At 41.6% G+C, this 23,488-nt stretch overlaps 1 long non-coding RNA gene across 1 annotated transcript; it reads right to left on the bottom strand.

Moving 5' to 3' along the window:
- Positions 1-21,590: 21,590 nt before the first annotated feature.
- On the bottom strand, positions 21,591-22,241 carry LOC147972499 (uncharacterized). The gene is made up of 2 exons (XR_015603423.1): positions 22,091-22,241; positions 21,591-21,922 (listed from the first exon to the last, which is right to left on the bottom strand). It is a non-coding gene; the product is annotated as an uncharacterized LOC147972499 (long non-coding RNA).
- Positions 22,242-23,488: the final 1,247 nt, after the last annotated feature.

Here is a 23,488-nt window from a genome sequence, read left to right as displayed (position 1 = left end):
AGCATCTCAACGATGATCTCATGTTGCTAGTTGTGATGTGTTTGATGGGTGTGTGGAGGGAATTCATTTATATACTATAAGACCATATCTAGCCATGTGTATGCTTCCAAGCAAATATCTTATTGGTATATGTATGACCTCCCTTTGGATATCTTGTTCCTCATGTTGTAACTATTTCGGCTGTATATCCTTCTTTGTAGATATATATCATCATGATTTCATCTACCTAGAATCTTATACACTTGAGAGAAGTTGCATATCTAGTTGATATCCTTTCTTTCACGTCCACCTTGTCTTTCTTATGTTATTTCTTTGGTGGCTCCGTGAAAGCTTTTGCCTTGAGTGTGTGTCTTCTATCATTGCATCTTGATGCGCTCCTGTGTGGTGAAGATTATTTTCCTCATGCTTATCTTTACGAGGTTTTTGCCATCTTAATTGGCATCCCTCGTCTTGATGCGCCTTTCATCTTCTATCTTCACCACGGGTTGTCACAAGCATAGGTTCTCTATATGCTTATTAGTAAACTTGTGACCCCCTTTTGCTAGTTGTGTGTGGGAATGACAGGCCTTGCACCATGTATCTCATTAATTCAAGACTATATTGATGCTTAATGCTCATCCATACATTAGTCTTCTCAAGTGCATTGCCTTAACTCACACACATCGGTTTTGGTTGAGCCTATTCTTAAGTTTCCTTTTTACATGTTGTTCAACCCTGTGTTTGTTGCAAATACTAGGCTCTGTTTCCTATATGCTCACTTGCACTTGTTGTAAGTTTCTATTGATTCTGGGGGAGCTATGATCCTATTTTGTGCACTTTGTATCCAAATACAAAAATTCTTATGTGTGAACAAATCATGGGGAGCTACTCTAGTTTCCTTAGAACACTTCTTTGCTCTTATCATAATATCTTTTATTCATGTTTCATGTAGGATCATTGGTCTAGTTGGTTCAATTGGTATCGTTTCATAGCTTGCTTCAATTGGTATCCTATGATTGCTTGTTTGCTTGTTTCTCTCTTTGTTATGTCTTTGTGGCATATCTTTCTGTTGCAATCTTTGTGCCTCAATATAGTTTGTGTTCCTCCAAGTATTTACCTTTGGTTTTGTGTGTTGCATTTCACTCACTTGTTGAGAAATACACAATTTATGGACGACCACAATTTATATTGGCCATCTAAGCTTTTCGCCCATTTTGGCAATCGATGCCAATGGGGGAGAAGTTTCAGAGAGTTTTGTGGAGAAGTTTAGAGAGTTGTCTCTTCTAGCTTTGGTTTGTTCCTATGCATACGCATCTCCTACACATGCATTATTGGTTGTTGCATAGCATGGTGATGCATAATTCCTTATATAAACTCTCTTGAAAGTGACTGTCATCAATTACCAAAATGGGGGAGATTGAAAGGACATGCGGTGCCCCCATGTGTGGTTTTGGTAATTGATGACATTCTCTATGCACTAATGGTTGCATTGAGTTATATTTGAAGGATTTGTCCATAGGCATTTCTTGAAGTCCATGTGTTGGTTTCAAGGAGTTTATGTGTTGACCAAGGTGCTATTAAGGAATTATCCAAATATTGGTCATGTGAGTGTTGAGCTTATTGCAAGCATGTCTTGAAGAAGAAGATTGTGTGATCATTCATGTTTACCTTCAAGACATCATCCAAACGAAGAGAGTTGAAAAGATTCAAGGTTGATCAAGACTAAGTCAAGAGTGAATCAAGTTGATCAACTCACAAAGAGTAGAAGATGTACCGAGAGGGATCAAGTGATCCCATGGTATGGTAAGCATTGTCCATTGCACTTTGTGTATTAACCCATGGTCTATGTGAGAGTCTATGTGGGGTTAGGTACGTGTCCATGGGCTTGCATCAAGAGGATGATATCATACAACCCATGGGAAGGATGACATCAAGTGGTGATCGTCATCAAGATTCTCGTGTGCAAGTTCAAGTGGAGAATCACGAAGAGATCAAGTGCTTGAAGCTTTCCATCCATTGTGGTGTCAATGGATTTGTGAAGATGTGTCTAAGAGTGGCTCACCCATAGTGGAGTATGGGGGAGCAATCATCTAGTCTCCATCGACCCAACGCAATCAAGAAAGGTGGTCCATCTTGAGGAGGACAAGATCGTCATCATCTAGCTCAAGTGGATCATGTGCAAGGCAAAGGTTTGCCCTTGATAGGTTTTCTATTTTACCGGTCTCATGGTGGTAGTTGGGAGAACGGGTTATAGGATCGATAGCCGTACTATCAAGGGGGGCTCTCAAGTGAGTAGCTTGATCGTATCGTTCGTCAAGAGCTCAAACCATTGCATCCTTGCATCATGTTTCTTGGTTCTTGTTTGGTTCTCTTTGTGAGTCTTAGAGCTTATTGTCATCTTGATGACAAGCTTGAGTTCATCGAAAACGGAGTTCGCATGCGTCTTCTATGATGTTTTCGGTGTTGGAGGTTTTACCGGTCTTTTTCGAGGAAGGGTTCTCACCATTTTCTTATGGGACTTTTCTCATTTTCTTCTTATTGATATTTTCTATCAAGATTGTGTTAGCCCTTGTCACTAGCTTTCCAACAAACTTGGTTTCGTCGAATTCGGAGTCCGTTTGCAAAAGTTGTGGCAGTTTTGGTGTTCTGAAAAGGCTGCAGCGGTACTACCGTGAATTGGAGCGGATGTAATTTTTTACTACCGCTCCAGAGCGGTACTACCACGGCTCCTACAGCGGTAGTACCGCTCTGGACCAAAAACTCGTCCCAAGTATTGCGGTGGTAGGCCCGGATGTATTTTTTTAGTACCGCTCGCAAGCAGTAGTACCGCTACTCTTTGCGGTAGTACTGCGATCCCTAGCGGTAGTATCGTGAGGACGAGCGGTAGTACCGCTCCGGCGGTTCTACTGGCCTTTTGCCTCCTCGCTGTTGTGTTTCAAAGGACTACTACCGCCCTAGCGGTAGTACCGCTCCTTGGAGCGGTAGTACCGCTCGGTGCGGGCTGTGAGCATAACGGTTGGATTTTTCCCCACCTATAAAAGGGGGTCTTCTTCCCCAACGAACCATATATCTCTTTAGCTCATGTTCTTCCCCCATTGTTGACCTTCTTCGAGCTTGCTAACTCTCAATCCCTCCAATGATTCTTGCTAGTTCTTGAGGGAAAAGAGTGAGGAGATCTAGATCCACGTTTCCGCCAATCACTTTCTCCTCTATGTGAGGGGAACCCCTTGGATCTAGATCTTGGAGTTCTTCGTGTTCTCTTCTTCGTTCTTCCTCTCATTTTCCTCCCTAGCATTTGTTGCTTCGGTGGGATTTGGGAAGAAGGACTTGGGCACTCCGTGTGCCCTTGCCATTGCATTTGGTGCATCGGTTTGAGTTCTCCACGGTGATACGTGGAAGTTACAAGTTGAGAAGCTTATTACTCTTGGGTGCTTGGTACCCTTAAGCTTGTTCCTCTTGGGTGCTTGTGCGCCCTAGACGGTTGAGGTCACCTCGGAGCCATATTCCATTGTGGTGAAGTTTCGTGGTGTCGTTGGGGAGTTAACCCCAACCTTTGTGGTGTTCGGAGCTCAATCATTCTGGTGTAAAGCTCCGGACAAGTGTTGGGGTCTCCAATTAGGTTGTGGAGATCGCCCCGAGCAATTTGACGGGTTCCGGTGACCGCCCCCAAGGGTTGCCAAAGTGTACGGGTTCGGTAACCGCCCCCAAGGGTTGCCATTTGTACGGGTTCGGTGACCGCCCTCAAGGCTCCCTTAGTGGAATCACGACATCTTGCATTGTGCGAGGGCGTGAGGAGATTATGGTGGCCCTAGTGGCTTCTTGGTGAGCACTGTGCCTCCACACTGCTCCAAACAGAGATTAGCATCTGCAAGTTTGTGAATTTCGGGATACATCATTGTCTCCGCGTGCCTCGGTTATCTCTTACCCGAGCTCTTTACTTATGCACTTTACTTTGTGATAGCCATATTGTTTCTTACTCCCTCCATTCCTAAATATAGGGTGTATAGTTTTTGGCACGGAAATTAAAGAACGCACGTGGAGGGAAATTTTCACAAGTTTTGGGCGAGATTTCACCTGACTAATTGACATGAGAAAATAGAGGAGCTTGCGCGATATAAGGAAATGTAATCAAATCCCTAAAAAAATTATCCAAATGAATGGTGCAAAGCAATACACCTTATATTTCGGTTTTTTCTCAAAAATCTATATGCCTTATATCAAGAAACGGAGGGAGTATCATATATCTTGCTATCACCTAGTAGTCTATCTTGCTTAGCATAAGTTGTTGGTGCACATAGGTGAGCCTAGTTGTTGTAGGTTTTGTGCTTGACAAATTAACCGCTAGGTTTATTCCGCATTTGTTCAAGCCTAAACTGTAATTATTTTAAAACGCCTATTCACCCCCCCCTCTAGGCGACATCCACGATCTTTCAATTGGTATCAAAGCCTCGTCTCTCTTTGTTAGGCTTAACCGCCTAGAGAGTAAAGATGTCGACTAGGGGATTAGGATTCTCTCACACTCTTAGTTTCGATGGCACAAATTTTGATGTTTGGGTAATTCGCATGCTTAATCTCTTTAGGGTCATGGACCCAAATTTAGAGCGAATTGTAGATATGGGTTTTTCTCCTCCAAAGGATCCTCAAAGATTATCTTTAGAGGATGAGAAAAACTCTTATCTCAATGCTCAAGCTTCTAATGTGCTTTTCGATGCTTTGAGCAATGTAGTTATATTTCAACTCATGCCGTTCCGGGATGCTCATGAGTTGTGGACAAAGCTTCAAGATAAATATGGCGTGTCCAAGTTTTGTGGGGATGATTGTTCTCCCTCCACATCCGGCCGTATAGTCTTCTTAACTTCTTCTACTTCACCTACATGTGGCTTGCCACAAGGTAATGATATGGTGAGTAGTGTTGGTCATTGCAATGATGATAGTATGTTTATTGTGGATGATCCTTCATCACTATCTTATTGCAATTCTCCTTCTTTGGGCTTTAACACTTCGAGCACTCCAAATGTTTCACATGTTTGTGTTGATAGTCCTTGCATATCATGTAGAAATTGCTTGACTAAATCTCATGATGATATGCTTGCTATATCTTGCTGCCATGATGAAAATGCATGTATTTCCTCGAGTTGTTGTGCTAACAATGTAGAGGAAACCCAACACTCCATGGAACAAGATGTGGTCTTGTATGGTGCTTTAAGGGATCCTAAATCATCATCTATTGCATTTTGCCTTATGGCCAAGGCTTCAAAGGTATCTCCCACTTTGAATCCCAATAAATCTTGTGATGATATTGATGATGGCAAGAGTGATGATGATGTTGATTATGATGAAGAGAATGATGATGTTGCCTCCTTAAAAATTAAGGGGGAAATGATTTTTAAAGCTCTTCTTAAGAATAAAATTTCTCGTTCCAACTTCATGGAAATCATGTCTATTGCTACTGAGGGCAAGAAATATATTGATGAGTTGGAATCTCGTCTTGAGGAGCATGAGGTCACCATTGATAAAATGGAAGGTCATGAGCGTGATTACGCTAATGAGATTGCGGACCTCTCTCAAGCTCTTGAACTTGAACAAACCACCAAGGAATCTCTTGAGGAGACTTTTGCTCTAGAATTATCTAGAGTGAGGGAATCTCGTGATAGAGCTCTTGTGGTGGCCAATGATTTTGAAACTAAAAATGCTAAGCTTGAAGTTGCTCATGCTAGACTCCTTGAGGATTTTGAGCACCTAGAAAATGGCTCAAGGGTCATTAAGGGTGAGCTCATCAAACTCACCGAGTCTCATGCTCAACTTGAAGCTTCTTATTTAAAAGAGCTTTCCAAGTTGTCCTCTCCTCTTGTTGTTAATGATGATGCTTGTGCTACTAACTCTATTACTTGTGAAGCCTCCATTTTGAAGGAGAATGTTGAGCTACGGGCTCAACTTGAGTTGTTATCTAGCAATTATGGGAAATTGGAAGAAAATCATGAAAAGTTCTCAAGCTCTCATGATGATCTTCTTGTATCCCATAATGAGCTAAAGATAGCTCATGAGGCCATGATTTCTAAGGTAACATCTAGTGAGCCTCATGTGGATACTAGCACTACTTCTAGTCAAAATGTTATATTGCCATGTGCTAGTCCTTGTAATTCATCTACTCACAATGTTGGTACATCTTGTGATGAATTGCTTTCCTTGCCTTGTTGCTCTAACGATGAAGCTTATACTTCCTCTAGTACTTGTGTTGAGACTAACCATGTAGAGGAAATCAAAGAGCTCAAGGCCCAAGTCACTTCTTTGAAGAAAGACTTGGAAAAGAGTCGTGAAGGGAAATCCACACTCAACAATATCTTGAGTGTGCAAAAATCCCCCAATGACAAAGGTGGACTTGGATTCAACTCCAATAAGAAGAAGAAGTCCAAGATGATCAAGAAGAAGGGCCAAGAACAAGTCAAGAATTCGGCCAAGATTATTTGCTTCAAGTGCAAAATTGAAGGGCATCATGTTAGATCTTGCCCATTGAAGAAGAAACACATTAGTGACAAGCAACAAGGGAAGCGGCCACAAGTTCATTCTCATGCTCAACCTCAAGTTGAAGAAAAGCCTCTTCCCAAGAGGACTCAAGCTTATGCTTCTCAAGTTGAGAAATCAAATGAGAAGAAAGTGAAGAGTAGACGTTGCTACCTATGTCGCGAGAAAGGCCACCTCGCCTCTTCATGCACTAGTGGTAACTTATCCAACCCAACTATTATTGATGATATCTATTCTCTTGGGAAGGATAATGTTGGCAATGTGTTTGCCAAATTTGTTGGTGCTCAAAGTGGTGTCGAGAAACGAACCATTTGGGTAGCCAAGCCTATTGTGACTAACCTCTTAGGACCCAACTTGGTTGGGGACCAACAAGCTCAAACTTGATCAATAAGTGATATTGGAGGTCTTTGGAGACTTGGCTACATTATGAAGAATTAAGGGGACTTCATCATTCTTATTGTCTCAAGCCAAGTCATTCGGGTTATCAAGTTTCTATCTTATATCCAATGTTCCTCCTTGCGGTAACTCGTTCTTAAATTGTTTACTTGAAAGTTACTTGCCCCTTAGCATGTTGTGGTTTTGTACCTTGCATGTGCTTGTATATGTTGTGCTTCCAATTTGCTTATCTTAAGAAATCAAGTATGTGTATGTTTGTTTGCACATCACGTACGTGTGTGTGGTGCGTTGAGCCTTTTGCATCTTGTACTTTTCTTAGTTGGCGCTTGTGAGAGATTAATGGAATATCCCATTATGGGGGAGTGATGTGCTTTGTGCACCTCACAATCCTATATATGTGTGTACATGAGTAATACCATCTAGTATTGATATTTCAAGATTATCTAGTCGCTGTGTGGTATGTCTTCTCATGAGAAATTCAAATTCTATATTGTCCATTAATTATCTCGTGTTGGATCGTTATTTTGCCTCTTGTTTGTCTCTAATTGGTATCACATTATGGGGGAGTAATATGCTATGTGTAATTACTAGCCTAGAAAATGTGTACATGTGAAATATTGTCACCTAGAATTGATATTGTAAATTATCTTGTTCCTAGGTGACATGTTAGCTCTACAAATTGCAATTTGCTTTTTGTTTGGTGTGAAGATGATGTCGGATATCCTTGTTATCTACCACCGGGTATTATTTCCAAATACTTCTTGTCTTTTGACAATTGGTACTCTCTTATGTGTGGTAGAAATTATTGATCATCTTTACATTGGCCTTTGCTTTTATTTGCTTTATCTCTTGCCTAGGATTGTGTCAACTCCGATTGTATTCCATACCACTTGTGGATCTTGTTAATTTCTTGACCTTGTCTAGTGTTTTCTAGATATAGTGAAAGTGGTGATCCCACCTCGTGCATTTTGTATTCAAATGCAAATTCTCTATAATGCACTAGTCTTGGGGGAGCTATCCTATTCTCTATAAAACGCTCACCTTGTGATCCTTATCAAGTGTATGTTGGTGGAATGCAAACCGTTTCTTTTTGGTACTTTGTGCCATTATGAAACTTTGTAGAGCACTTGGTTTGTTTGGAACCATTCTCTCTTTCGGGAGTTTGACATCTTCCTTTTTGAGTGTATCAATGGATATCTCATTCCTTGATGTATCTTTTATGGATATCCTCTAAGTGATGATTTATTCATTTGGTATCTTTTCTTCGCTTGGTATTTCTTTGTGTTTTGGTCTCGGTTCTTGATAGTCTTGAGCATGCATATTAATTTGATGTATTATTTTTAGCATGCTTTCTTTCTTGGACCCAATATATAGGGGAAACTCCGCCAAGTCTCAAATTGGATGAGATGTGCATGAAATTCATTTTCATATCTATATGCACATTTTTATGTGGAGTTTGTCCTATGTGTTGTTGGTTCTCTAACTCTTTGGTCCCAATGAGTTTGGGTACCATTTTGTTCGTGTTGTTGTTCTAGGAACAAGTGGAGATGCATTGGATGCTCGGCTCACTCACAAGGAAGGTGTTGTCACCATGGTCTTATTGGAGTCAAGCTAGGATGATCAATGAACTACTTTGTACCTTCAATTGGTATCTACTACATACTTCCAATGTTATCTCGGTAACAAGTATCTTCATATACTTCATGCACACATTTCTTGCATCAACCTTGTGTAGGTTGTATCATGGCATGTTATCCATTCCATCTTGTGATACTTGTTTCCTTTCTCAAAGCATCTCAACGATGATCTCATGTTTCTAGTTGTGATGTCTTTGATGGGTGTGTGGTAGGAATTCATTTATATACTATAAGACCATATCTAGCCATGTGCTATGCTTCCAAGCAAATATCTTATTGGTATATGTATGACCTCCCTTTGGATATCTTGTTCCTCGTGTTGTAACTATTTCGGCTGTACATCCTTCTTTATAGATATATATCATCATGATTTCGTCTAGCTAGAATCTTATACACTTGAGAGAAGTTACATATCTAGTTGATATCCTTTCTTTCACGTCCACCTTGTCTTTCTTATGTTATTTCTTTGGTGGCTCCGTGAAAGCTTTTGCCTTGAGTGCGTGTCTTCTATCATTGCATCTTGATGCGCTCTTGTCTGGTGAAGATTATTTTCCTCATGCTTATCTTTATGAGGTTTTTGCCATCTTAATTGGCATCCCTCGTCTTGATGCGCCTTTCATCTTCTATCTTCACCGCGGGTTGTCACAAGCATAGGTTCTCTATATGCTTATTAGTAAACTTGTGACCCCCTTTTGCTAGTTGTGTGTGGGAATGACAGGTCTTGCACCATGTATCTCATTAATTCAAGACTATATTGATGCTTAATGCTCATCCATACATTAGTCTTCTCAAGTGCATTGCCTTAACTCACACACATTGGTTTTGGTTGAGCCTAGTCTTAAGTTTCCTTTTTACATGTTGCTCAACCATGTGTTTGTTGCAAATACTAGGCTCTGTTTCCTATATGCTCACTTGCACTTGTTGTAAGTTTCTATTGATTCTGGGGGAGCTATGATCCTATTTTGTGCACTTTGTATCCAAATACAAAAACTCTTATGTGTGCACAAATCATGGGGAGCTACTCTAGTTTCCTTAGAACACTTCTTTGCTCTTATCATAATATCTTTTATTCATGTTGCATGTAGGATCATTGGTCTAGTTGGTTCAATTGGTATCGTTTCATAGCTTGCTTCAATTGGTATCATATGATTGCTTGTTTGCTTGTTTCTCTCTTTGTTATGTCTTTGTGGCATATCTTTCTGTTGCAATCTTTGTGCCTCAATATAGTTTGTGTTCCTCCAAGTATTTACCTTTGGTTTTGTGTGTTGCATTTCACTCACTCGTTGAGAAATACACAATTTATGGAGGACCACAATTCATATTGGCCTTCTAAGCTTTTTGCCCATTTTGGCAATCGATGCCAATGGGGGAGAAGTTTTAGAGAGTTTTGTGGAGAAGTTTAGAGAGTTGTCTCTTCTAGCTTTGGTTTGTTCCTACGCATACGCATCTCCTACACATGCATTATTGGTTGTTGCATAGCATGGTGATGCATAATTCCTTATATAAACTCTCTAGAAAGTGATTGTCATCAATTACCAAAATGGGGGAGATTGAAAGGACATGCGGTGCCCCCATGTGTGGTTTTGGTAATTGATGACATTCTCTATGGACTAATGGTTGCATTGAGTTATATTTGAAGGATTTGTCCATAGGCATTTCTTGAAGTCCATGTGTTGGTTTCAAGGAGTTTATGTGTTGACCAAGGTGCTATTAAGGAATTATCCAAAGATTGGTCATGTGAGTGTTGAGCTTATTGCAAGCATGTCTTGAAGAAGAAGATTGTGTGATCATTCATGTTTATCTTCAAGACATCATCCAAACGAAGAGAGTTGGAAAGATTCAAGGTTGATCAAGACTAAGTTAAGAGTGAATCAAGTTGATCAACTCACAAAGAGTAGAAGATGTACCGAGAGGGATCAAGTGATCCCATGGTATGGTAAGCATTGTCCATTGCACTTTGTGTACTAACCCATGGTCTATGTGAGAGTCTATGTGGGGTTAGGTACGTGTCCATGGGCTTGCATCAAGAGGATGATATCATACAACCCATGGGAAGGATGACATCAAGTGGTGATCGTCATCAAGATTGCCGTGTGCAAGTTCAAGTGGAGAATCACGAAGAGATAAAGTGCTTGAAGCTTGCCATCCATTGTGGTGTCAATGGATTTGTGAAGATGTGCCTAAGAGTGGCTCACCCATAGTGGAGTACGGGGGAGCAATCATCTAGTCTCCATCGACCCAACGCAATCAAGAAAGGTGGTCCATCTTGAGGAGGTCAAGATCGTCATCATCTAGCTCAAGTGGATCATGTGCAAGGCAAAGGTTTGCCCTTGATAGGTTTTCTATTTTACCGGTCTCATGGTGGTAGTTGGGATACCGGGTTATAGGATCGATAGCCGTACTATCAAGGGGGGCTCTCAAGTGAGTAGCTTGATCGTATCGTTCGTCGAGAGCTCAAACCATTGCATCCTTGCATCATGTTTCTTGGTTCTTGTTTGGTTCTCTTTGTGAGTCTTAGAGCTTATTGTCATCTTGATGACAAGCTTGAGTTCATCGAAAGCGGAGTTCGCATGCGTCTTCTATGATGTTTTCGGTGTTGGAGGTTTTACCGGTCTTTTTCGAGGAAGGGTTCTCACCATTTTCTTATGGGACTTTTCTCATTTTCTTCTTATTGATATTTTCTATCAAGATTGTGTTAGCCCTTGTCACTAGCTTTCCAACAAACTTGGTTTCGTCGAATTCGGAGTCCGTTTGCAAAAGTTGTGGCAGTTTTGGTGTTCTGAAAAGGCTGCAGCGGTACTACCGCGAATTGAAGCGGATGTAATTTTTACTACCGCTCTAGAGCGGTACTACCGCGGCTCCTACAGTGGTAGTACCGCTCCGGACCAAAAACTCGTCCCAAGTCTTGCGGTGGTAGGCCCGGATGTATTTTTTTAGTACCGCTCGCAAGCAGTAGTACCGCTGCCCTTTGCGGTAGTACCGCGATCCCTAGCGGTAGTACCGTGAGGACGAGCGGCAGTACCGCTCCGGCGGTTCTACTGGCCTTTTGCCTCCTCGGTATTGTGTTTCAAAGGACTACTACCTCCCTAGCGGTAGTACCGCTCGGTACGGGCTGTGAGCGTAACGGTTGGATTTTTCCCCACCTATAAAAGGGGGTCTTCTTCCCCAATGAACCATATATCTCTTTAGCTCATGTTCTTCCCCCATTGTTGACCTTCTTCGAGCTTGCTAACTCTCAATCCCTCCAATGATTCTTGCTAGTTCTTGAGGGAAAAGAGTGAGGAGATCTAGATCCACGTTTCCACCAATCACTTTCTCCTCTATGTGAGGGGAACCCCTTGGATCTAGATCTTGGAGTTCTTCGTGTTCTCTTCTTCGATCTTCCTCTCATTTTCCTCCCTAGCATTTGTTGCTTCGGTGGGATTTGGGAGAGAAGGACTTGGGCACTCCGTGTGCCCTTGCCATTGCATTTGGTGCATCGGTTTGAGTTCTCCATGGTGATACGTGGAAGTTACAAGTTGAGAAGCTTATTACTCTTGGGTGCTTGGTACCCTTGAGCTTGTTCCTCTTGGGTGCTTGTGCGCCCTAGATGGTTGAGGTCACCTCGGAGCCATATTCCATTGTGGTGAAGTTTCGTGGTGTCGTTGGGGAGTTAACCCCAACCTTTGTGGTGTTCAGAGCTCAATCATTGTGGTGTAAAGCTCCGGGCAAGCGTCGGGGTCTCCAATTAGGTTGTGGAGATCGCCCCGAGCAATTTGACGGGTTTCGGTGACCGCCCCCAAGGGTTTCCAAAGTGTACGGGTTCGGTAACCGCCCCCAAGGGTTGCCATTTGTACGGGTTCGGTGACCGCCCTCGAGGGTCCCTTAGTGGAATCACGGCATCTTGCATTGTGCGAGGGCGTGAGGAGATTACGGTGGCCCTAGTGGCTTCTTGGGGAGCATTGTGCCTCCACACCGCTCCAAACGGAGATTAGCATCCGCAAGGGTGTGAACTTCGGGATACATCGTCGTCTCCGCGTGCCTCAGTTATCTCTTACCCGAGCTCTTTACTTACTTTACTTTGTGATAGCCATATTGTTTCTTATCATATATCTTGCTATCACCTAGTAATCTATCTTGCTTAGCATAAGTTGTTGGTGCACATAGGTGAGCCTAGTTGTTGTAGGTTTTGTGCTTGACAAATTAACCGCTAGGTTTATTCCGCATTTGTTCAAGCCTAAACCGTAATTATTTTAAAACGCCTATTCACCCCCCCCCCCTCTAGGCGACATCCACGATCTTTCACCAACTCCCCTCAAACTCCACGTGGTGCCTAACCAGTGGATACATGCAACAAATTTTGGGTGTTGGATGCTTTTATAATGTTATTTTTTAGGGATATAATGTTATTCTTAATATGCAGTCAGTTTCTGACAACCAACCTTGAGATGGTTCTATAATTGGCTCTAGTCGAACAAGTGACAACAATAAAAATATTGCTACAATTATTTGTTCTAGATGGATTATAATTAGAGCTTGTTGGAAAAATATAATATCATATATCCTGTTATTCTTTAGACCTTTTATTTCTTGCTATAACCACCGGTGATGGTGATTACTAGTGTGAGCTAAAATAATTTTGATGAAAACTGACTCCGTGGGCCGGTAAAAGTATGTGTACTAGTATTATCTAATATATATGAGCATTTAATTTCGATGAAATAGCGGTTGCTTGGCCTTCAAACCGGACCGGTTCCCTGTAGAAACCCCGAACCTTCCTCAAAGATAGCCCAGTTTCTAAGTTGTGTGCATCATAACTTTTGTGAAAGCAATCTCAAATTTTTACCATAGCCTCTAGGAATCATATAATGACACCCATGCTAGGTTTCATATTTTTTATACTTCGTTTGCAGTTTTGGAATTAAAAGACCAATAACAACTCTCATGTTTGGAATTACTTTACTTTTCTTGGATAAGGCCTGAAAATAGACTTAAGAAGACATAGTAATTTTAAACCTAAATTTACTAATTTCTTTCAAGCACTTGCAATTTAAATTCTACTGACCAAATGCCTAGAGTGCACTAAATGACTTAAATATAGCAAACGAACTCTGAAAATGCCACATTTTGAAAGAATATTTTCTATTGTATCTTGAGCTTAAAAACAATTCACGGCCATTCAATGAAGCAACTATTACTTTTCCTTCAAACATGACTTGTTCCCTATAGAAACCTAGCTTCTTACTTGGAGATGGTCTGATTTCTAAGCAGAGTACTCCCTCCATTCCATAATGTAGTGCACGCACACTTTCTGATATTTAATTTTGACCATAAATTTAACCAATATGGGCGACTGCGGCGGGAGCATGACATATACCTTTGAATTTGTATTTGAAAAAAATAAAGGTATATTTTTTTAGTAAAATGATTTATGCATTATTGGTCTAATTTATGGTCAACATTGAATGTCAAAAATCGTGGGTGCACTACATTATGAAATGGAGGGAGTATGTCACAAAATTTTGTGAAACCTTCTCCAATTTTGACCACAACATGTTGATTACATATGATGGCATGACACCAAGTTCCATGTTTTTCATACTTCGTTTCTCTTTTTTGGAATTTAAAAACCAATAACCTTCATGTTCGGGTTCGAGTCTTGCCACACTAAGATTTGAAATTCCTTTAATTATCTTGGATAAGGCCGATAAATAGACTCCAGAACACATAAGAATTTTTTAAACCAATTTGATAAAAAAATTAATGCACACATAGTTTATATTTTAACTATATTCACTAAATTCCTATAAATTCACTATGACTCAAGTATAGAAAACGAACCCCGACAAATGCCAAATTCTGACATGGAAAATGTAATGATATATCTTGAGTGTAGAAAAAGAAATCAAAGTCAACCAATGAAAAACCTTCACTTTCCTTCAAACCTGACCTATTCCCTCTCGTAACCTAGGTTCTTAGTTGGAGATGGTCTAGTGGACGTAAAAAATTGTGCTAAATCTTCTCAAAATTTTACCACAATATGATGAGTACATATGAGTGCACAATGTCAAGTTTCCAATTTTTCGAGTTCGTTTGCATTTTTGCCGGAATTAAAAACCCATAACCTCCATGTCCAGGGTCGAGTCTTGGCAGCCAGAGGTTTGGAACTCCTTTCCTTTTCTTGCATAAGTCCTAAACATAGACTCAAGAACACAAATTGGATTTTTCAACCCAATTTTGCCTAATTTTTCATGCACTTGGAGTTAAACTTTTTGCTATATTCATTAAATGCCTAGAAATGCAGTAAGTGATTTAAATATAGTAAACAAACCCCAAAAATGCCAAGTATTGACTTGGAGCAAGTAACAATGCAGTTGAGTGTAGAAAATTAATTCAAGGTCAACCGGTGAAGGAACCTATTTGGCTCAAACTAGGCTCATTCCTTCTCCAAACCTAGATTCTTACTCATGATGGTCTGGTTTCTAAGAAGTGTACGTCATAATTTTCACGAAACCTTCTAAATTTTTTACCATAGCTGGTTGATGCCATATGAGGGCACCATGTTGTGCTTCATGTTTTCAGACTTCCTTTGCATCTTTTGAGATTAAAAAATCAATAACATCCATGTTCAGGGTCGGTCATTTGCACCCTGAAGTTTGAAATTCCTTTATTTTCTTGGATAAGGCCTAAACATATACTACTCCGTGACACAAATATTTTTAACTCAATTTTGACAACTTTATAATGCACATGTAGTTCAAGTTTTAATTATATGCACTAAATGTTTGGAAATGCACTAAATGACTTAAACATAGCAAAACAACCCCAAAAATCAAATTTTAACATGAAACATTTAGTGGTGTATCTTGAGTCTAGAAAAATTAATTAAGGTCAACCGACGAAGCAACCGTCACGTTGACTTGAAACCTAACCCCTCACCTCACAAAACGTAGATTCTTATTCGGAGATGGTACACTTTCTAAGCAGTATATGTCATTTAAGGGCTCCATGCCACGTTTCATATTTTTCAGACTTAGTTTGCATTTTTCTGAATTAAAAACCAATAACCAGTATGTTCGAGGTCGAGTCTTGGCACCATGAGGCTTCAAATTCCTTTCTTTTTTCTTGGATAAGGCCTAGACATAGACTCAAGAACAATAATTGGATTTTTAAAACCCAAATTAGCCCTTTTTCATGCACTTGCAGTTCAAATTTGAAATATATGCACTAAATGCCTGAAAATGCACTTAATGCCTGTAAAATGAAATAGATAGGGGCAGAAAAGACACTAAATAACAAATAATGTTGAAAACTAGAGAATAAAAATAAAATAAAATAAAACAAATAATATACAAAAAAAGTGGAACAAAAGAAAAGAGAGAAAAAGAAAAAGAAAGGAATAAAATGTTGGCGAGTTCCCGTCGATAGAAACTCTGCAAAGGCGTGCAATGTCAAGTGCAATGCGGTATGAACTCGGCAATCTTCCGATTTGTCGAGTTTATTCCGTGTGGCACTCGAGAAATGTTGTGTATGCCGTGTGGCAAATGATATGCACTCGGCAAACAATCTGGCACTGGGTGAAATCAGAGATTCTGGTAGTGATCTATCAGAGGCGATGGACAATATTTCAGAAATAAAAAAAGAAATATATGTTCTAAAAAATATATTATATAATTTTAACACTTTTTTATTAAGCATGATCTACAAAGTATGCTTCCGGCAAAAAAATAGTCTACAAAATATGTTTTTATTAAAAAAATGTAAAAAATTATGTGGACCTAAAATGGAATGGTCGATTCGAAATCAGGCTGATCCGGGCAAAAGTACTATTTGGCGACGCAATACATCTTTTCTAGGAGTAGTTTATCTTGTGACTAGTACGCATGCACGTGCAACACACGTGTAATAATGTAAAAAACTCATCATTCGTCTTTGGAAGAAAATATATCATGTACTTGAATGCTCGTGCATTGCTACGAACAACAAACTTATACATAGGTATTGATCAAAACAACATTATAACTCATAAGAGTAGCATGCAATTATGATTTTACGTAGACAAATATCTCCTTATATTTCTTAACCTATAGAGGAATCACCTTAAATCATACAAGGTTTCTTTTCTTGCCTCGCATGAAAAAAAAATGTGTATACAGTATAATATATTCCAAAACAATAAGATTCCACTTCGACTTCAAAAGTGTTTCCAGAAAAGTTATACTTCGACAAAGTATACAAATCGAAAGCAGAACCAATTATCTCTTACAAAATTGCTTCACAATCTGCTTGACTATTACAAGATTGCTTGACAATCTGCTTGACTAATTATCTCTTACTAAGCTATAGACAATCTGCTTGACTAATTATCTCTTAGTAAGGTATAGACAATCTGCTTGACTATTACAAAATTGCTTCCGTTTTGTTGTTGAACAATTTTCAGATACAAGTATCATAAGAACATCAATGCACTTTACCTTTCCCCTGTCTGAACTCAAGGGAGACCAAGGTGCTTCTAGATACTTCTTCTCATCTCAGTTTCTCGGTTCTCTATATGTTTTAGATTTGTCTCACTTGTCAACCCATTGCTTCCAGGTTTTGTCTGGCAGAGAAAAAGAAAGATCATAGGCAAAGGATTGCAGTGCCTATTAGAAGAAATTATCCATATGTTTAGTAATGAATCCAAAAAAAAAGATAGCTTGTCATAATTCAAAGGAACATATGTTGCCCATGCTAAACATGTGTAGAATAGTATCGGCATTTTACACAAAAATCGACCAGTTCCATGAACATAAATTCATGCTTCTAGAAATATTCTCATAGAAATAAAAAAAAAAGTATACTCCTACCTGTGCCAGAAAACTCGTTTTTCAACAAGCAGTTGCTGCCCAATACCCTTCATAGAGTCCCTTCACACCATGATTTCTCCAGATAGAACAACCAAAATAGAACATTTCATTATAGTCGCGATACATCTGACTACAAGGAGATTTAATGACATTTCGTTCTGCAACATACGTTAGCTCTATAGTAAATGAGGCAGTAACACCTGGACTAATTTCCTCTGTAGAAACCTGAAAATAGGCTAGTAGACCAAAACTTCAAAAAAGGAAGGTTATCAAGGTTTCTACGTTGTAACAAGTCAATCAGTTGGTCATTCTTAACCTTAAGTCCCAGGCAAATTAAGAAACTTCTCATAAATAGTAAAACACCAATATAGAGCAATGTACTATCAGGAATTGACATAAGCTAATATACATATTCTAAAGTTACCTGGTAGAAGATGATCAACCTACCTGATAGACGACTTTCCCCTTGTTTTCTTTCTTTCCACCCAAGCCTAATATGGAATGGCATATAGAAAGTGGGGGGGGGGGGGGGGGGGGGGGAATGGAACAAATAAAGCCTGAATACAATACATGGAAGCTTTAGCATTAGAGGACATATTTTCGACACTGAGTTTTTATTTTAAGAACGAACTGCACCAGTTTCTAAATCTTAGATTTGACCTACAGATCAGAACATCTTAATCTGACGGAGGTTTAATAATACGCGGCATCTACAATAGACAGTGTTGGTGGCTACCAACTTATGAACCTTTTTTATATATGTTTGCATGAAATTAGAATCAAACATAACACGTAATCACTCCATTAAATTATTAAGCTAAGAGTGTATCAACAACTCGTGAAGTGCTTCTGCCCAATGCTTGGTGCAACCATTGATGTAGCTCCCTTAGTACTCACGTGTTGACAAAGGGCATTACAGGAAAATAGGAGGTGCCCAGTCTTTCATAATTTCTCTTTTCAGTGCAGATGAACACCAATTTAGTAATTTCTCCCTTCTGAAGAGATGTGATACACTGAGCATACAATTCGAGTTAATTTCCCCTATTTTTTGAGGAATCTATTTGTTACCATTAGGTGTGACAACTTCATCTGATCGCATGGCAAAACAAAAGGCAAGAGGTATTTAACAAAAAACTATCACATTTCATGGAACCCTGCCTACAAACTACCATTCTACAAATTTATGCCAAAAACTACTACTTTTTGTCTAATCTTTGACTAAAAACTACCATGTTGGGAAAGTGCCCAATTCGCCTCTTCTAAACACCTTTCTGACAGGATGGGCCCACCTGTCAGCATTAATCTTCTTCCTCCTCTCTCTCTGGCATTTCCTCAAACACTTCATGTGCACTCCGCCGCTCTGCCCCGCTCGTCCTCCCACACCGTCGCCCCACAGCACCTCGTCAGCCCGCGCCGCCCCGTCCAGTTCCTCATTGGCGACCTCCCGCTCCGGATCCGCCTCCCACGCCCGCGACCAGTGCCGCGCCTCCATGCCGTCTTCCGCATCCCCGGCCTCCTCATCGCCGCTTCGCCCATCCCCGGCCACCGGTGCCCTCACCGGAGCTAGCCGTCTCTGCCACGCGCGGCCTCTCCCTCGCCCCGCCAGTGCCCTGCTCCAGCGTCGCCGCCGGATGCCTCAAGCTCCAGATCCGGCCGACCTCGCCGCTCCCCTCGGCCTCCCGCAGCTGCCTGTTGCCGGCCATCCCCATGGTTCGAGGAGCCCGAGCCTTCATCTGCTCCTCTCGCCCTGCACCGGCCTCCACCAGCACCCATGGCCGCCGCTTGCTAGTCACCACCACAGCCGCCGCGCCCCTGCTTGCTGCTTTGACTTCATGCCCGAGCTTCGTTTTCGTCATGGACGTGGGGTAGCAGCACGGCGAAGTGTTTGACGAAATGCCAGAGAGAGAGGAGGAAGAAGATTAATACTGACAGGTGGACCCATCCTGTTAGAAAGGCGTTTAGAAGAGGCGAATTGGGCACTTTCCCGACATGGTAGTTTTTAGTCAAAGATTAAACAAAAAGTGGTAGTTTTTGGCACAAATTTGTAAAGTGATAGTTTGTAGGCACGGTTCCATGAAATGTGGTAGTTTTTTGTTAAATACTCGCTCAAAGCTGCTGTGATTAGATCTCAATGTCTGGAAAAATTTATCCAACAACCTGCTGAAAAATACAAAATCTGAAGCATAAGTATATCAGTGTAGGAGACAATTGAAACAAAGAATCTGATACGTGCATAGTCAGCCTATTAGTTAATAATTTATAGATAATTTTATTTAATTGGCGAACGCAGAACTAAAACTGCTACTGAAAATAATGAGTAAGAGTCTCTAACATTAACATTGTTCCGAATTAATCATATAAACCATCGCTAGTTGTATAGAGAACATAACTAAAACTACTGAAGACATTTATCTAATCAAAATTTATTTCAAAGTATCGAGTCACAGAGGGAATCGAATTCGAAAGCACATTTAACTTGCAGGGCACAAACAGTACAACAGTACTGCCGGGCTTGTGAACGTTGGAGAAGATGCACACAACTCATCCCGACTACTGGTTCCCCTTGCTCCCTATACAGGATGATCTGGTCATGAGCAGTGTTGATAGATGGTCACGTACAGTACCAAACTTTCTTGTTCAGGCGTTAGGGATTAATGCACTGTGGTTGCATGAACAGGCTATAAAAGAATGGAGCAAATATTTAGGGATAATTGATCACTTGCATGCATCGTGAGAACAGGCCATCTGGGTGTTGCTCATCGATCGGCTCTTGTACGTATCAGGAGAGATACTCCCATCGCCACCGGTTATTAGGAAGTCATACATCCATAGCATCAGAGAAGTGAATTCATCATCTAGTCCTCTAGGCTACCTTTTGTAGATCAAATCAGCATGAGGATCAGACAGAAAAGAGAAGATAAGCGAAGATGGACACTTACCTGGATCAATAAAACGTTGAGGTAGGAACGTCCCGATCTGGACGCCCACCCAAAAGTTGGAGAAGGCGGCGGCAACCTCAGGCCCGGAACGACGGGGCTGTGGCTCGGCATGCCGTGGCGCTGCGCTCGTGCGGGGGTGTGGCGGCGGGGTTGCGGCTCGGTGATGCGGCGGCAGGGCTCTCGTGCGGGGCTGCCATCATGGGACGTCGGAGGAAAGGGATGGAGTGAGGTTGTCAAGGCGAATCACCTTTTCGATCCTACATGCGGTGGCTGGGGAAGAAGGTTCATCAAGAGGGAGGGGCGGAAGAGAGCTGGAGGGGAGAGATTACAGGAGGTGATTGTGGGAGGGAGATGGTTGATTCGCCTGTGGGGATCGTGCGGAGGCGCTCCGGTCCCAGGCAGACGGCAGACCGGCAGAACATTGTACGCCAACCATTCGATTGAAAGGCAGACCATCAGAGTAATATTGACACTTAGATTTGTTTTTACGGATCAGATCGAAGGGTCTAGGTTATCTTATGTACACTTTGTGGTGTGGCTTTAGGAGAATTCATGTTTGTTTTTTTAATAGTAGTGGAGATTACATGCAAACAAGATCAGAACCTGCCGAGCTTTACACCATGAACCAAACCACTCATGCTATACTGCTATCCCACGCCACGCTAGCCCGTCGTGGCTAACAAACTCACAGACGTAACCGCTCCTTGAGGAGCCCCCTCGGCGACCGCTTCACCGTCGCCCATCGCATAGCCTGCCACCCGAGTTCTTCCGCGCTTCGACCTCTCAGTGCCCGGGCGCGGCCAGCCTAGGCAGCAAGGAACGCCCGCGGTCGGCGCACCGCATCCTCCTCCTGCTCACGCTCGGTGTCCTACTCCGGCCGTGGTCCAAGATGGAAGACCCAGCTCTGCGTTCTCCGCTCCAAGGTCAACAATCTTCATCGTCCACTCGAGAAAAAAAAGCTACGGATCGCGTACAAACCAGGAGGCACGAGCTAACCGATTTCAAACCCACGATGTACCTCAGAAACCCATTCGAGCGAGGGCAAAGAAGCCACCAAGTCCTGATTTGAAATTTGAAATGACAGATGGAATTTATTTTTCGATCAGCATGGATAAAGTTTATCATGCATATTGCAGGAAGGTGTTTAAGCATCTTAATTGCAAATTATTTAAGTATGTTGTTATACTTATACTAGTTAAAATCATGCGAAGGTCGATGAAGAATCTGGCCAACATGCATACACAATCAGATCACGACCAAACAAAACGGACTCACGTCCAGAATCTTTATTGATCGATTCGACAATCGCCTGCTGAAACTGAAGCGTACTACCTAGCTAGTAAGATGATGCATGTCATCGACGACGACATGCATATATACTCCTAGAATAACTATTATTGTCTAGCTACATGTGGATTTATTGGTGGTACGCCTCCCTAGCTAATAACAAGACCAGTCTACTCCTTGGTACACATCTCGCAGTTGCAGTAGCGCATGATGACGTGCTTGGTGGTGCAGTGGGCCGACTTGAGCACCAGGTCCGGGCTCTGGTTGACGCACTCCATGGCGCAGTGCCACTTCATGCATATCATGGAGTAGAAGCGCTCCTTGTAGCACTTGCGTTCTGCATGCATGTAGATACATATATATAGAGATGCAGTTAGCCAGCAAACATACAAACATCATCGTCAGTAGGGATCTTCTCTGTGGAACAGAGATGTAAAGGGGAAGAAGGAGATCGTGTTTGTAAAAGAGATGGGAGATGTGAAATGGAAGGGGAGCACGCACGTACCTGCGAGAGTAGGGCTTGCGAGAAGCGCGAGCACGACGAGGAAACAGAGAGCGGTTCTCCTCCCCTCCATTGGCGCAGCGCGCAGATGCAAACTCACTCTGATCTGATGTGATCTGCTCTTTCGTTTGCGAGGCGAGTAGAGCTTGGAAGGAGATTGAGATTGATGGTTCACTCTGCCGGGCGGCACAGGTATATATAGGAGGGAGAGAGGTGGAGGAAGGATTGCTCAGATCCACGGAATCTCCTAACGACGCCGCCCGCTTCCCGTGGAGGCGACCGCATCCAGCGCTTGAAGGAATCAAAGACCGTTGTTACGCCTGTCGTGCGAGGCGATCGGGAAAAAGGAGAATATACCGTCTCGGCTGTTCCGCTTGTCCGCGCCTCACTCCAGATATACATTTGGGCCGCACAAATGTAGAGCTACACTATTCATCATTAGTGCAAACACCGTCGTAGTGTAGCTCTACATTTGGGCCGCATGTATGTGGTTGCACTAATGAATAGGCTATTGGGCCTCGTCATTTGGGCTGCATGTGTATGGTTGCACTAATTAAAATGCCTAATCCTCAAAAAATAAAACTAATTAAAACGCCTAGTAGCAGCATCACGTAGCTAAAGCGTCTATCCGACCATACTACACCAACATGGACAGGGCTCGCGTTGAGGAGGTGTTCATGCAGATTGATGCACGTGTAATTCTTGGGATCCCGCTCTGCACCCGATCTATCCAGGATTTTTGGAGCTGGCACTTTGAGAAAACATGGTGCTTTCTCAGTAAAATCAGCATATAAATTGCTTTTTTGTTCTAGTGAAGCGTACAAAATGCTGGTGCCATGAGTGGACAGCGGGCTCATCTAGCTAAGGGCCATCTAGATGAGAGCGCTCCATCGCATTTTTATTTCCCCCTGGTTCGCTCGATCACATTTGATAAAAAAAACATTTGCAAAAGACAAACATTAATGAATTCGCAAATGTGCACGGATTTTGAAAGAAAAGACATGGATTTGAAAAAAGTTCATCAATTTGACAAAAACAATTGTGGATTTTAAAAAAAGTATATCAAATTTGAAAAATAGTTTGCCAAATTTGAAAAAAATACGTCTAATTTTCTAAAAAAATATTTAAAAAAATCCTGGAATTCGAAAAAATATCCAAACATTTCATAAAAAATCCTCAATTTGAAAAAAGTTTCAAGGATTTGAAAAATGGAAAAAAGAAAAAAAAAGACAAAACATGTATGCTATCTAATCAGGATAGGTAGATGGGTGGTTGCTGAAGCGTACCTTAATGCGGGCGGTCACTGGTTAGATTCACCATGACTATGCTTTTTTCCCGGGTTAAAAGACAGAAAAAAGGGTGGATTGACGGCCCAGAGCGGAGGGGGTGTCTATGCCCGTT

Source organism: Triticum urartu, chromosome 5A, assembly GCF_056163025.1.
Source record: "Triticum urartu cultivar PI428250 chromosome 5A, HENAU_Tu73, whole genome shotgun sequence".
Taxonomy (NCBI): domain Eukaryota; kingdom Viridiplantae; phylum Streptophyta; class Magnoliopsida; order Poales; family Poaceae; genus Triticum; species Triticum urartu.
This window is presented reverse-complemented; position numbering and strand designations above follow the sequence as displayed.